The 15396-nt window shown below is 43.2% G+C and overlaps 1 pseudogene; it reads left to right on the forward strand.

The window, feature by feature from the left end:
* Positions 1-12341: 12341 nt before the first annotated feature.
* The window catches only part of LOC123170778 (uncharacterized), a 4308-nt pseudogene continuing 1253 nt past the window's right edge, over positions 12342-15396 (forward strand).

Consider the following 15396-nt stretch of genomic DNA (forward strand, 5'->3'; position numbering starts at 1 on the left):
CAATTCGTTATCCTTTGGAAGCTTCTTCTTCAATATTTTCAATAGCTTCTCAAATCCTTTGTCAGGCACAGCATTCTCTGCCTTCCACTGCAGCAATTCCAGTACGGTACCGAGCTTTGTGTTGCCATCTTCGCAATTGGGGTACAACCCTTTTTTGTGATCCTCTAACATGCGATCGAACTTCAGCTTCTCCTTTTGACTTTCGCATTGCGTCCTTGCATCGACTATGACCCGGAGGAGATCATCATCATCGGGCACTGGTTCCTCTTGATCTTCAGCAGCTTCCCCCCTTGCAGCATCATTGGGCACATCGTCTGGTTCCTCTTGATTTTCAGCAGCTTCCCCCGTTGCAGCATCACCGTATTCAGGGGGCACATAGTTGTCATCGTCCTCTTCTTCTTCGCCGTCGTCCAAACATTATAGTGTGGCATGAAACCCTTGTAAAGCAGGTGGGTGTGTAGGATTTTCTGGTCAGAGTAAGACTTCGTATTCCCACATATAGGGCATGGACAACACATAAAACCATTCTGCTTGTTTGCCTCAGCCACTTCGAGAAAATCATGCACGCCCTTAATGTACTCGGAGGTGTGTCTGTCACCGTACATCCATTGCCGGTTCATCTGCGTGCATTATATATAATTAAGTGTGTCAAAAACCATTACAGAACATCATGAATAGATAATTAAGTGACCAAATCAATAGAAGTTCATCATCACATTAGAACCAAAGTACATACATAGTTCTCATCTAACAACATATATATAGCTCTCTAGAGCATCTAATTAATTAAACCATACATTGAAACTATGTAAAACATTTCAATGCGAAAACAAATGCGATCATAATCGCAACCAAGGTAACAATTGATCCAACGGCATAATGATACCAAGCCTCGGTATGAATGGCATATTTTCTAATCTTTCTAATCTTCAAGCGCATTGCATCCATCTTGATCTTGTGATCATCGACGACATCCGCAACATGCAACTCCAATATCATCTTCTCCTCCTCAATTTTTTTTATTTTTTCCTTCAAGTAATTGTTTTCTTCTTCAACTAAATTTAACCTCTCGACAATAGGGTCGGTTAGAATTTCCGGTTCAACCACCTCCTAGATAAATAAAATCTATGTCACGTTGGTCGGTATATTTGTCATAAACAATAAATGAACCAAATAGTTATAAAAAGATAATATATACCACATCCGAATCATAGACAGGACAAGGGCCGACGGGGGCGGATACCAAAACCATCGCACTATGTAATAAGAAGGAATAATAAAAGTAACAAAATTAGACAAGTAACTATCTAAAGTAAGAATTTTTTCCTTTCAGAAAGAAGATAAGAACAAGAGGCTCACCACGGTGGTGCTGGCGACGAGATCGGCGCGGGCGATCGACGGCGGTGAAGACGGGGACGTGACGGACCGCTAAACCTAGACAAATCTCGGGGAAAATGGAGCTCGGAGGTCGAGTTTTGAGAGGACAAAGATTAACTAGTGTGGCTCAGACATTTCATCGAACACCTCATGTGCATAGGAGGTGAGCTAGAGCACCCAAATGCCCTCCCCTCGCCGGCCAGAAAAAACAGAGCACTCTGGAGTGCTCTGCTGTGGCAATGGGGTATATATAGGGAACTCATTGGTCCCGGTTGGTGGCACCAACCGGGACTAAAGGCCTTTGGTCCCGGTTGGTGCCACGAACCGGGACCAATGCCCCCTTTAGTCCCGGTTGGTGGCACCAACCGGGAACAAAGGCCTTGTGCTGGAACTGGCGCGGTGCGGTGGGATGTTTAGTCCCACCTTGCTAGCCGAGAGGCTTCGACAGTGGTTTATAAGCGCAGCTGTGCTGACCACTTCGAGCTCCTCTCAAATGCAGGCTTACGGGCCTATTCTGTCACTATTTGCCTGTGGGCCTACTGGGCCTTCTGCGGGCCTGAATCCTGGCCCATGGATGGGTTTCCAGTCGTATTCAGGCCGTGGTGGCCCAGTAGGTGGCATAATTTTTTTCCTCTGTTTTTTTTTCTCTTTTGCTTTATTGTTTTGTTTTGTTTCTACTTACAACAAAAAACTTATTTATTTTATTTCTAATTACTTATGTATTTTACTTTAATTATTTTATTTTTATTTATTTTACTGCTGCTATTTTTATTTATTTTACTGCTGCTATTTTTACTTAATTTATTAAGGTTTATTTATTGTAGTTACTATAGTTTATTTTATTTTATTTTATTAAGGTTTACGAGCTGTGGGAGGGACGAGGGGTGGCGACGTGCTGTGGGATACGATGCAGGGGCCAAGGAGGGAATTTAGGGTTAAGTTTTTATACGGGAACGGTTAGACGGGCTTTAGCGGGCTTTCACCGGGCTTGTGGGGTTTTACCAGGTCATCGATGAGAGTTTCCAAAAATGTCATTAGAAATCCGTCATGGATTAACAGGTTTCTTGTAGTGATATGTCGAGCACAATGAGTGGTGATCCTCCGGCCTCCCACTCGCACGCAGCCGCCGCCACCCTCCCGCTCGCTCGCCGCCGCCGTCGTCACCAGTCCCGGCCATGGCACCGCCGCTGCCGTCGTGCCCCTGAAGACCTATTCATCTTGCCTGAAGGTGATCCTGTGTCAGATCCTCCACTTAACCCGCGTGGACCGGCTCGTGGGTCACTGACAGTGGGTCCCTTGGGCCCACTGGTCAGGTTTGACCAGTCGCCCCCGCCTCCTTCCTCCTCTGGCCGAACAGAGGCGGGGCTCCGGCGATCAACGCCGGCGAACGGCGGCTCCTCGCGGGGTCCTGAGGGCGGGGATGGATCCGCCAGGCCGGGGCGGTCCTCCCGGTGGTCGAGGAGGTGACGGGGATGGAGGGAGTCGCCGGCGGCGAGCTCCGCGGCGGACGGCAGCTTCGGAAGGTTTGGGGCTTTGGCCTATGGTGGTTCCCCGACGCAGCTGAGGGTTTGGGCGGCTCCGCATGGTCGAGGGGAGGAGGATGGTGGTGCTATACGAACGGGGGGGCTCTGGTTGCGACTGAATGGACCGGAGGGCGGCGGCAGCTGTACTGGCCGGAGATGGGGAAGAAGACCCTCCCTGGTCGATTGCCTGCTATGGGGGTGCTAGGTGGGGTGGCTTGAGGTCGCCTGAGGGACTGGACGGACTCGGGGGCTCCTTATATAGGCGGCTGGAGTCGGTTCCAACGGCGGTCGTGGATAAGAACGGCGAACCGCCGTTCTCTAGCCTGCAGGACGTCGTGGCGGCGACGGGCACTAGTGGACGAGCTCGCGGATAAGCTTGGACTGCTCCAGAGGCGAGCTGGCGAGCGGCTGTGGCTCGGGCGGCGCCGTCCATGGCAGGGGCCTGCTGTGGCCAGCCGTCGTGCCCCTGAAGACCTATTCATCTTGCCTGAAGGTGATCCTGTGTCAGATCCTGCACGATACCTCATCACTACAACACGTCGGTGGCGGTGTATGAGGCGTCCATGGCCCTGGTGGCGCCTTCAAGGGAGGACGCATGATCTTCAAGGGAGGACAGGCCATCAGATTCATCCACTTGGTAGCCTTTGTTCATCCAGGTTTGATGATTCATCTTTTCATTATCTAGTCTCTCAGGGATGTCAAACGTACCCTCAACAACTAACGTCAGCATTTATTTTGTTCTGTAGTGAACCCCCTCGATGAATGCATGTCTGTTGCCGTGGCTAGAGAAAATTCTACATATCCACATCCTGATAACCAACAAGATAAGTAGCAGCTTTGATATGGAGGTATTTTCCTTCACTGCGTGATTTTTCTTTCTGCCCTTTACTGTACTGTAGTAGCATTTGCTAAATTGCATTGAGAGAATAGGACGGCACAACAAGCTAGGGCTTCAAGAAAACCAACCAAATTCCTTTTTTTTTGGGATCAACCAACCAAATTGCTGTAATAGCACGATCCGCAAGACCTAGAAGGGATCTACACATGACATCGGTGGCTTCTCCTCCGCCTGCTATTTGCCGCTTTGACACTGTTGACAGATCCGAGTTCCACCTGCTAGGCTCGAATGGTAGATGTTACGGGCAACTGTATGTGAATCCCACTCCAAGGGATCGCCCTTCTCTATCCCAGATATGGCGGTTATGGAGTTGATGGCTCGTGTTTTTTTTCTCTTTTGCTTTATTTTTTGTTTTGTTTCTACTTACAACAAAAAACTTATTTATTTTATTTTATTAAGGTTTATTTATTTTATAAATATAAAAAATGAACATAGATGCGCTTATAGAGAAAATTCAACCTAAATTCATAATAAATGATGTGAGCGCCCTTACGTCAAATTCCCTGTATAAGGGCATCTATTTTCACTTTAAGAGAAGCTCAACAAGGCAGAGAGGGACGGCCTTATAAACTGATGTGAGCGCCCTTCGGTTGGCGAGGTGGGACTAAACACTGGCCGCAACTAGGACCAGGCCTTTAGTCCCGGTTTGTGGTAGGAACCGGGACTAAAGGGTGGTGGGCCAGGAGCGTGGCCCATTGGTCCCGGTTTGTCCCACCAACCGGGACCAAAGGGTCCGGACGAACCGGGACCAATGCCCCCACGAGGCCCGGCAGGTCCCTGGCCGCACGAACCGGGACCAATGCTCACATTAGTCCCGGTTCGTGACTGAACCGGGGCTAATGTGAAAACTGTCCTGTGACCTAAGCCCTATTTTCTACTAGTGCGACACAGCGGTCAACGCCGGATTCAGCAACCCCAAGCCCGGTGAGCGGAAGAAGCCATTCAAGGTGAATCGAGACGAACCATCCAACCTGGAGAGGATATTGGACCGACCATGCCAGATTCATGGGCACCCCGATAAACCAGCTAATCATACTAACAGAAACTGCTGGGTCTTTAAACAGGTCGGCAAGCTCAACGCCGAACACAGGGGGAGGAGGCCGCCAGGCGACAGGGATGACGGAAAGGTTCACCAACGAAACACTGGGGTCAGAAGAAATCTCCACCCGAGGATCAACTACTCCCAGAACAGAAATAGCAACCCGGCTTCCGCCGCCCACTCCGTACACCTACAAAATTTGTACCGCGCATACATCATTATGCACTCAAGGTACCATGGGCATTGGCGGAAGCACAATACGGACAATCCTGCAAGCACTCCAGTAACATTTTTTATTTATTTTCCTTTTTATTTTTCTTCCTTCGCTATCCTTTAAAAACAGGTGACGAACAGGATAAACATCTGAAACTGGCTCTATCGGAGTCCGGATCCGTATACTCACCCAATGGGCTATTTCCATCAAGGATTCCCCCCACCGAGGACTGGCGGCGCAGACGTGCGACAGGAGGTCCAAAATAAATTTTTGTAGACCGCACTCTCTATTTCTTGAGCCTGTACTATGCCTGTTCCTCCGCCTCCAACCCCGAGCATGTCAAATAGCCGGGAGGATGGCTTTTATATATATCATAAGTAATCATTGGCATACCGCTCAGTTCCCAGTAAAACATATCCGTACTAATCATCCGCGTTGTCTCGCCACGGAATACGGCTGCCACGGTTGTTTCACAAATACACCTTGGCATAACCTGCCAGGGGCTCGGTATGGGAACAAATGAGTTGCCAGCAAAAGCCCGAACAGCTCTACAGCGCACTTCGACGTCGCAAGTTTGGCCTTATATGCATCAGCTCCGAATCATTGTCTTGGGTCAATAGTTGGATTGCCCGGCTCCTGTGCTTGCTACCCTACGTTCCGCTCTATCGGCTAGGGTAGTAAAGGGAGAACTACTGCGATTGTGCCCTGGTCTAAACCGGATTCGACAGTTAGAATTTCCGTACTTATCAAGTTATCAGGATAGGACCGTCTGATTTTCCAAATATTCGTTTTTTGTTATTATTTGGTTTCCATAGTAATTTTGGGAGTTATTTTAGATATAGTATTAGCTAAGATGTACTCCCTCCGTCCGGAAATACTTGTCATCAAAATAAATAAAAGGAGTGTATCTAGACGTATTTTAGTTCTAGATACATCTCTTTTTATCCATTTTGATGACAAGTATTTTCGGACGGAGGGAGTAGTATTTTAATTATAATATTGAGGCTGGAAGTATTTTTCCTATACTCTAACTGTTGTATTATATATATTTTTTTAAATGTAGAATTTTCTAAATTGAAATGGACGATTTAAAATCAATTTCGTTTTCAGATCAGGAAAATGGGAAATGATGCAGAAACCATAACCAGACCGCACCTTCACCCGCGGGCACGGGGCAGTACAACACCATCTTGTGTTGACCAGCAGTTGAAAAAAAATCTAAAAAAGACACGAAAATAAAATAAAAAGTAAACAGACTCCCAACGCAGCGTGCCCTCAGGACGTGACAAGTGCATTGGATTAAACTTCGAAAATCAAAAGACCAATCGCTTCCGCTTGGCTGAGAATGGGGAGAGCAACTAGTTAAGGAGCGCTATTTCGGGAGCCTCGCAACAATCAGCGCCACTTGGCGCACTCTCAGCCATTCGCCACGTGTCGCGCTCTGGACGCTCCCTACGAATTTTGAATTTTTATTTTTCCGCACGCGTTTTCGACTTTTTAAACGAGTTTTTTTGGTTTTTTGACGTTTTGGTTTTCCCCCGGTCTTCCTTAGCTTTTCGATCAAAAAAAATTTCAAAAAAAGAAAATTTTGCGCAAAAACGCGTTTTCTTTTTTTCTTTTCCTTTCACGAAAGTCACAGTTTTTCTTCCGCGAGAGGTACGGTTGTGCTTTAGCGAGAGTCACGGCCATGCCTTTCGGAAACGAAAAAAAACGTGTTTTCTGTTTTTTTCTTTCACGAGAGGCAAGGTTGTGCTTTCGCGAGTCATGGCCGTGCCTCTCGGAAAGGGAAAACCAAAATGTGTTTTCTATTTTTTTTCACGAGAGTCACGGTTTTGCTTTCGCGAGAGGCACGGTTGTGCTTTCGCGAGAGTCACGGCCGTGCCTCTCGGAAACGAAAAAACAAACGCGTTTTCGGTTTTTTTTCCCTTCCACGAGAGTCACGGTTTTGCTTCCACGAGAGGCACGGTTGTGATTTCACGAGAGGCACGGCCGTGCCTCTTTCGGAAAGGGAAAAAACCGTGCTCCAGGTTCGGTTTTTTCGCCCGGTTTTTTTCATTCGGTTTTTTTGTGAAAAAAGAAGTTCGTCAAAACCTATCAACATAGGATCTAGTTTTGAAGATCTCGACGCGAGTAATCCAATGGTGAAAACGGTTCGAGATTTGGATGCACGGTTTAAGAGATAAAACGTTTTGAATAAACGGATTTATGAAAAAGGGAAGACTGCCAGGTTGCGACAAATGGCGCACTGCATGTGCGCTACTTGTCGCGACCTGGAAAGTGGAGTGTTCTTTGCAACGAGTACTCCTTAATTAGTGATTTCGGAGAATGGGGTCCTCTAACTTCACAGAAGACGTAAGGGGCTCTCACGTAAAGCCTGAGCGCAAGATAGGCTGGCCCAGGCTCGCGGGAGCCGGAACCTCATTTTTTTCATGTTTTTCTTTTCGTTTTTGTTTTCTTTCATTTACTTTAGTTTATAGTTTCCAAAAATTCTAAATAAATACATAAATATATTACAAAAACACTTTACATAAAAACTCTAGAAAAAAAGTATCCAAGCATTTGAAAAGTGTTAAATAAGTACATAGAAAATGGTTCTCATATATACGAAAAATTTATAACATAACTATAATGCATGTGAAAAAATTGATAATATATTTATAAAATGTTAATCAAACATTTAAAAATGTAAAATGTGAATAGAAAAATTATAGACCATGTATTCCAAAAATGTGAAACTTGTACTAAAAAATGTTAGATAAGGATATGCAAAATGTTAAATGTGTATATAAAAAATGTTGATCAAGAATAGGAAAAATATTAATCTTGTACTTGAAATATGTTAATCAAGCACTTTGAAAAATATAATAAATGTGTATAGAAAAAATGTTGACCATATTTTCGAAAAATGTTATACTTATATTTGAAAGATCTTAAACGTGTATTAGAATATTTTATTGGACATATATGAAAAAATACAATGTGTATGGAAAAAATAGACATAAAAATTTCAGAAAAAATGTTAATCATGTATTTCAAATTGTTAACCATCTATATAAAAAATCTTAAGTATAATAAAATGTTGATTTTGTAATGAAAATAAGTTAACACATGTTGAACAAAACAGAATCCGATAAAAACGGAAAAAGCAAAGAAAAATGAAGAACACCAATAAAAGCCAAAAATAAAAACAATGAAAACGAGAAAAACTGAGAAAGCAAAGAAACCAATGCAAAAAGAATGAAACCCAGAACATGGAGATAGAAACAAAGAAAACAAAAAGGAAACCAGGAATGGAACCAAGAATAAATAATGAAGAGCAAAAACAAAACCAATAAAGAAACACATGAAATCGAAAACCGGTGACAACCGAGAGAAAAACAAAGAAAACAAAAAAATAGGGGGAAAGGTGAAAAACAAAAAAACAGACAAGAAAGAAAAAATCAAAGAGAAAAGAAAAATATAGTCAAACCAGCGAAGCGATCGACCGCTCGTGAGCGAACTTCGCGTGGCAGTAATCGGAAGAAAACAAATATAAATGGGCTGACCCAGTTACTACGCGAGATAAGACGTCCTTCAGCGAGAGAAGCTATCATCTCGCATTAAGCGAGCATAGCTCTCGCAAATAATCGGGAGCTTGGCCGATTCTACGTTTACACCGTGTTGGACTAAAATTCTGGGAGAAGTTGGGCATCCGAATCAAGTTCTAGAGCGGTCCCATGGACACTCTCATTCAGCGTGAATGCCCTCTCTCGCTTATAGCGAGTATAGCATCTGTCTCGCCTCAAGGGAGAGTGCATATGGTTTGTCCCTTTAACGCAGCTTGTTCATATCGATGTTCGCTGGATGATCGTTGTTGTTCATTGTAGTTCGGTCATGTTGCACTTCGCTCTACTCTGGTTTTTCCTTTTTATTTCCTTTTGTTTTTCCATCAGTTTTTTTAATTCATTGTTTTTACCGGTTTCTTTTCTTTCTATTCTCTTTGTTGTTCTTTTTTATTTCGTAGTCTTTCAGTGGTTATGCTTTTTCATTTCTTCATTTTTCTTCATTTTCTTTGTTTCTTTCTTACTTTTCATCAGATTTTTTCATTTGCCTGTTTCTTCCTCGATTCTCACTGTTCCCATTCTTTTTTGCATTGGTTTTATTTAATTTTTTTTGTTTTTGCATTGGCAATTGATAGGATCACCCAGGGCATGGGGCAGTACAACACGAAAAAAATAAAAAGTAAGCAGACTCCCAACGCAGCATGCACTCAGGACGTAAGGAACTCTCGCGTGAAGACCGATGCTGAAAATGGAGGAGTGTAACTTCACAAGAGACATAAGGTACTCTCTTAACAAATTTTCCACAAAAATAAAAGACGTAAGGTACTCTCGCATGAAGCATGAGCACAAGATAGCCCAACCTACGCGTGCGGGAGCCACAAGTTTTTTTTTTCATTTTTTTACTTTAGTTTATAGTTCCACATATCCCAAATAGATACATTAATATATTCAAAAAACACTTTAAATAAAAACGCTAGAAAAATGTTATCCAAGCATTTGAAAAATGTTAAATAAGTATATTGAAAATATTTCTCATGTATTTGAAAATGTATAAAAAACAATAATGCGTGTGAAGAAATTGATAACGTATTTAAAAATTGTTAATCACGCATTTCAAAAATGTTAAATGTGTATAGAAAAATTATTGACCATGTATTCCAAAAATGACAATCTTGTACTAAAACAAATGTTAGTTAAGGATATAAAAATGTTAAATGTGTATAGAAAAAATGTTGACCATGTTTGAAAATTTTTTTAATCTTATACTTAAAAAATGTCAATCAAGCATTTTGAAAAAATGGTAAATGTATTTACAAACAAAGTTTTATATCAAGGTTTTATATTGCTTACCGGGATCAAGCATTTTGAAAAAATGTAAATGTATTTAGAAACAATATTGACCATGTATTCAAAGTTAAACTTGTATTCGCAAGATCTTAAATGTGTATTAGAAAAATATATTGAAAATATAGGAAAAATATACAATGTGTATGGAGAAAAATAGACATAAAAATTCTGAAAAAATTGTAATCATGTTTTTTGAAAATGTTAACTGTGTATATAAAAAATCTTATGTATAATAAAATATTAAATGTGTAACGAAAATAAGGTATCACATGTTAAACAAAAAAGAAGCCGATGAAAAATCAACAAAAAAGCATAGAAAACAAGAAAGCCAATAAAAACCAAAAAGGGAAAACAATGAAAACAAAACAAAAGAAATGAGAAAGAAAAGAAACCAATGCAAAAAAGAGCGAAACCAAAAAAACCGAGATAGGAACAAAGAAAGCAAAAGGAAACCCAAGAAAGGAACCAAGAAAGAAATAAAGAAAAGCAAAAAAAAACAATAAAGAAACACTTAAAAATGAAAAACCGGTGACAACCGAGAAAGAACAAAGAAAACCCATGAAAGAACAAAGAAAACATAAAAACAAGAGAAAACCATGATTAAAACGAAAAACAAGTGAAAAACAAAAAAGGACAAGAAACAAAAAAATAAAAGAGAAAAAGAAAAATAGAGTTGAACCAGCAAAGCGATCGACCGCTCGTGAGCGAACTTCGCGCAGCAGCATTCGAAAAAAAGAAGTCCTTCGGCGGGAGAAGCTACCGTCTCCCATAAGTGAGCATAGCTCTCGCGGAGAATCGGGAGGTCGGCTGATTCTACGTTTACACTGTGTTGGACTAAAATGGTGGGAGAATTAGGCCCCCCGAATTAAGTTCGGACGTGTCTAGTGGGCGGCCGGCTGCCCACTAGTGCAACCGAGCGGCCGGCTGAAAAAGGTAACCCCCTGTCCCCGCGGAACAGAAAAGGAAGGGGCCACCAAACCGACCGATCGACCGGCCACCAAACAGACCAATCGAGCGGCCACCAACAGAATCGCACACACCCCCACGTGGCCAGCTGTCCCCAGCTCGCCCCCACGCCCGCTCGCCACCATGCCCCAGCCCCTTCCACGCTGCCTTCTTCTTCTGCACGCCAGAAAGGAGATCCAACAGAATCGCCCCTAGCCCTTCTTCCTCCTCCTACACAGCCGCCATGGGAGCCCCAAAGTAGAAGAAGGAGCTGCTTCAAAAAAGAAGATCTAAGGGCAGGGTGGTCGGAGCCATACCAGGCAGTAACATCAAGTAGGTAAGCCCCCTCTGCCCCTCTTCACTTCCCCCTTTCTTCTACTGCATATATGTAGGCATATGTAAACCCCCTTCTCCATGGATCTAGCACAAATCCATGGAGAAGCTGCTTCAAAAAAGAGATGAATCTGGCACATCACACCACCCTACTTGATGTTACTGCTGGATGGGTTAAACAAGCCAAAAACTACTTGGTGCATGCCAAACAAGTTTCTACCGCCTGGATGTGTTAAACAAGCCAACTAAAACAAATTCACTGGCCAATTAAAACATGATTAAAGCCAACTCAAACAAAAACATGTTTTCTGGCCAACTAAAACATGCATGTTGGCCAAAACTGAGAAAATGTATCCTGGCCAACTGAGACATCTATTCTAGCCAACTAAATACATTAACTGTCTAACTAAACATGCATGTTGGCCAAAACTGAAATAAATGAAACCTGGCCAACTGAGACATCTATTCTAGCCAACTAAAAACATTGAATGTCCAACTGAATATGTATGCTGGCCAACTGGAAAAATGCATCCTGGCAATTGAGACATCTATTCTAGCGAAAACCAGAAATCTGTAGTGCGACAGCAAAAACACAAGAACTTTTGTCCATGGCTAATGAAGCCACAAACCATATTAACATATTCACGCATATAATCTTGTCCCACACATATATCTGGTCCCACACCTATTGCAAACCATATTAATATGTTCAATATACCAGAGCTAAAAACATAAACGGCGATGAAAAACATATAACTATAATTTGTCCTCCAATTCTTCTTTCTTCTTTCACCTGGATTTTCCGTCTCAAATGTAACATCAAATTATGTGCAGAAAAAATCTGAAAGAGCTCCTTGTGAAACAGAAACCTACAGATCATTGCAACAAAACAAAGGGAAAAAGTCAGAAAACTCTGTAGTAAAAAGAAGTCATGCTCTTGCCAGCTATTTACTGCAAACTGTGCAACTAACATAACAACTCTGTGCAAACAAAAAAATTCATAACTGTTATATGTGCATGGAGTGTGTGGTTACCAACTAAGATTGTCACAAAATGGTGTGCAACTGCCTATTTACTAAGTTTTTAGGTTGTTTGAAACACTCTTTTCTGTGGTTACCAACTGATGACATCAATTTCTTCTTTTTTATATGTGCATGGAGTGTGTGGCAGCATCCAAAAAAAGGAAAAAATGCTTGATCTCAATGAGTTGCCTCCTGATCTCAATGAGCTTCCTCATGATATGGATCAGCAGCAACCCAGCATACAACAAGGAAAATGGACAGAAAATGTTCGATCTGTTTACTACACGCAGTCAAGTCATGATGGTAACCCTATGGGCCATGACAATGTGGCAGGCAGTCATCAGACCGTGGTGCCCCTGTAGTGGTTTCTTTGCAGTCAGAGAGCCATACTCTTGATGACACGGGAACCGAGGAAAATGTTCCTGGTCCAACCAGGACTGAGCTAGGAGCTGGGGCTGTTGACGGAGTTGTGCAAGGAGAAGGAGAGGATGAGGCTGGTTCTCAATCTATGGAACCCTATGTTGGCATGAGATTTGACAGCCTTCAAATTGCTAAGGATCACTACAACAGCTACGCACTACAGATGGGTTTCTCTATCAAGATGAACACCTCTAGATGGACACCCCGCACCAATGAATTGATAAAACAACAGTTTTGCTGCAACAAGTTCAAGAAGCCCAAAGCTGATGATGGAGGAGCTGAGGCTCCTCCTGTCCTGGACCCTATTCCAGATCCAAAATCTGTTGACAGTGATGAGGAGATGGAAGAAGAACCTCCAATATTTGCTGAAGAGGAGGATGATACTAGTAAGAAGAAGAAGAAGCGCAAACGCGAGACAATAAAGCAGACTCAATGCAAGGCGAAAATGTTGGTGAAGCTGATAGATGGGCGATGGGAAGTGACGCACTTTGTTCGTGACCACAATCATCCGCTCGTGAACAAACCTTCATTCTCCAAATACTTGAGATCCCACCAAGGCATCTCACCTGATGAAAAGGAGTTTCTTTGCATCTCGTATAACTGCAACTTGACTACAGGTGTGGTGTTTTTTTCTATAACTGCAACCTGATGAAAAGAATTAAGTTTCCCTCTAGGCAGTCCAGTGTGCAACTGTTATGGTACTACCGTGCAACTGAAATGACTTAACTGTGCAACTGGTGTCCCAACTTCCCATGCTGTTTGTATATCACTTTTGGTGCTTGTTGTGCAACTAGATTGTCTTTACTGTGCAACTACACAATGTCCTATATGCAAAAAGTGCAAAGTGTTTTTAAAAAAGTGCAGCTAGGTGTCCATTTCCTGCGATTATCTTCTGTGCCAACACATGTCCTATTACTGTGCAGCTGGATGTGCGCATTCGTGCAACTAAAAAAGGATATACTGTTTGTTTTTGTATTATGCAGGACGTATGATGCATGTAATGGCAGAGTTCTATGGATCTGAGATGATGGTGCCGTTTGGACCAAAGGCAATAACAAATCTGTGTACAAGTTTCCGTAGAGATGACACAAAGGAGGGTGATCTGATTGAGACAATTGCGCACTTCAAGGATATACAAAAAACCGATCCAGACTTCTTCTATAAGGTGAAATATGATGAAGAGGACAGAGTTGTCAACATATTTTGGGTGGATGGCTTAGCTCGAAAAGCTTATGCAGAGGCGTACCACGATTGCATATCCTTTGACACCACCTACATGACCAACATGTACAATATGCCGTTCGCGCCCTTCATAGGAATAAATCGACATGGCCAATCTTTCATGCTGGGTTGCGCGTTTGTGAGGCAGGAGTTGGCATCGAGCTTTGATTGGGTCTTTGGAGCATTCCTAGAGGCTATGGATGGCAAACCTCCTGACAACTTCATCACCGATCAGGATGGTGTAATGAGGCAATCAATACAGAGCATCTTTCCAACCACCGTGCACCGCTGTTGTCGATGGCACATCATGAAAAAGGCTCAGGAAAAACTTGGTTGGCTGCTGTGCCGGAATCCAGGACTCTCTGATGATTTCAACAAGTGTGTTGACTTCAGCTTCACTATAGACGAGTTTGAGCAGAATTGAGCTGGGTTAATGATGAAGTACGAGGCTATGACACACACGCACTTAGAGAAGTTGTACGAATACATGTCAACTTGGGTGCCGTGCTACTTCAAACACAGGTTCTTCCCCTTCCTACAGTCTACACAGCGTAGTGAGGGGTTCAACGCCGTCCTGAAAAGATATGTGAATCCACACAACTCAATGCTGAACTTCGTCAAGCAATATGAAAAAAATCCAGAACCACATCCTTGCCAAGGAAGGCTGCAATGATTACAGGACAGAACACCTTGAGGTTGAGCTGTGGTCCAACTTCCCAATAGAGAAGCAAGCTTACAAAACCTATACTAGGGACCTTTACCGCAAGTTCTGAGAAGAGTTTGAGCTGATTGGACATTATAATGCATTCCAAGTTGGTGCTGATATATTTGAGCTCAGACCGAACCAGGAATTTGTTGCCAAATATGGTTCTCGAAACTACTTGGTGCAGGCAAGGGTGGAGGAGGGTTCCTATTTGTGTGAGTGCTGTAAAATGGACAAGGACGGCATCCTCTGTTGCCACATCCTCAATCAAAGAAGCAGACAAGGGAGAGGAACATGATATACGATTTTTGGAAACTAGCAAAGTTTGCGAGTGGTTCTGATCCAGCACAAGCTATTGTATACAAGCATATGCGCGCAGCATGTACCGAGATTGGCCACCTGAACAAGTCCAAGAAAAAGAAAAAACCGATTGCTGCCACGGGGCCATCAGATGATAGCAACCCTCGAGGACCTCCTCCACCTCCAGGCAGCAATCAGGGGGCTCATCATCCAGGTAATTACCTGCCCCAACTCCTGATCTAACTAGGTGTGTAACTTCAGTTGCACACATCATTGTGCCTAGTTGCACACATCATGGTGCCCAGTTGCACAGAACAGGCTGCCTAGTTGCGCACGCTGTGTTAGTTCAAGCATCAAGATAACACAACTAACTTGTTTTTCCTGTTCTGGATATAGGTGATGTCAACCCTCAAGGACCTCCTCCACCTCCTGGCTGTACACGGCATCCTCCGCCACCTCCTCCCCCGCGTGCTCCTCCCAATGGCCCTACAGGCAGCACTCAGGGGGCTCAT

Source organism: Triticum aestivum, chromosome 7D (genome assembly GCF_018294505.1).
Source record: "Triticum aestivum cultivar Chinese Spring chromosome 7D, IWGSC CS RefSeq v2.1, whole genome shotgun sequence".
In the NCBI taxonomy this organism is placed as follows: Eukaryota; Viridiplantae; Streptophyta; class Magnoliopsida; order Poales; family Poaceae; genus Triticum; species Triticum aestivum.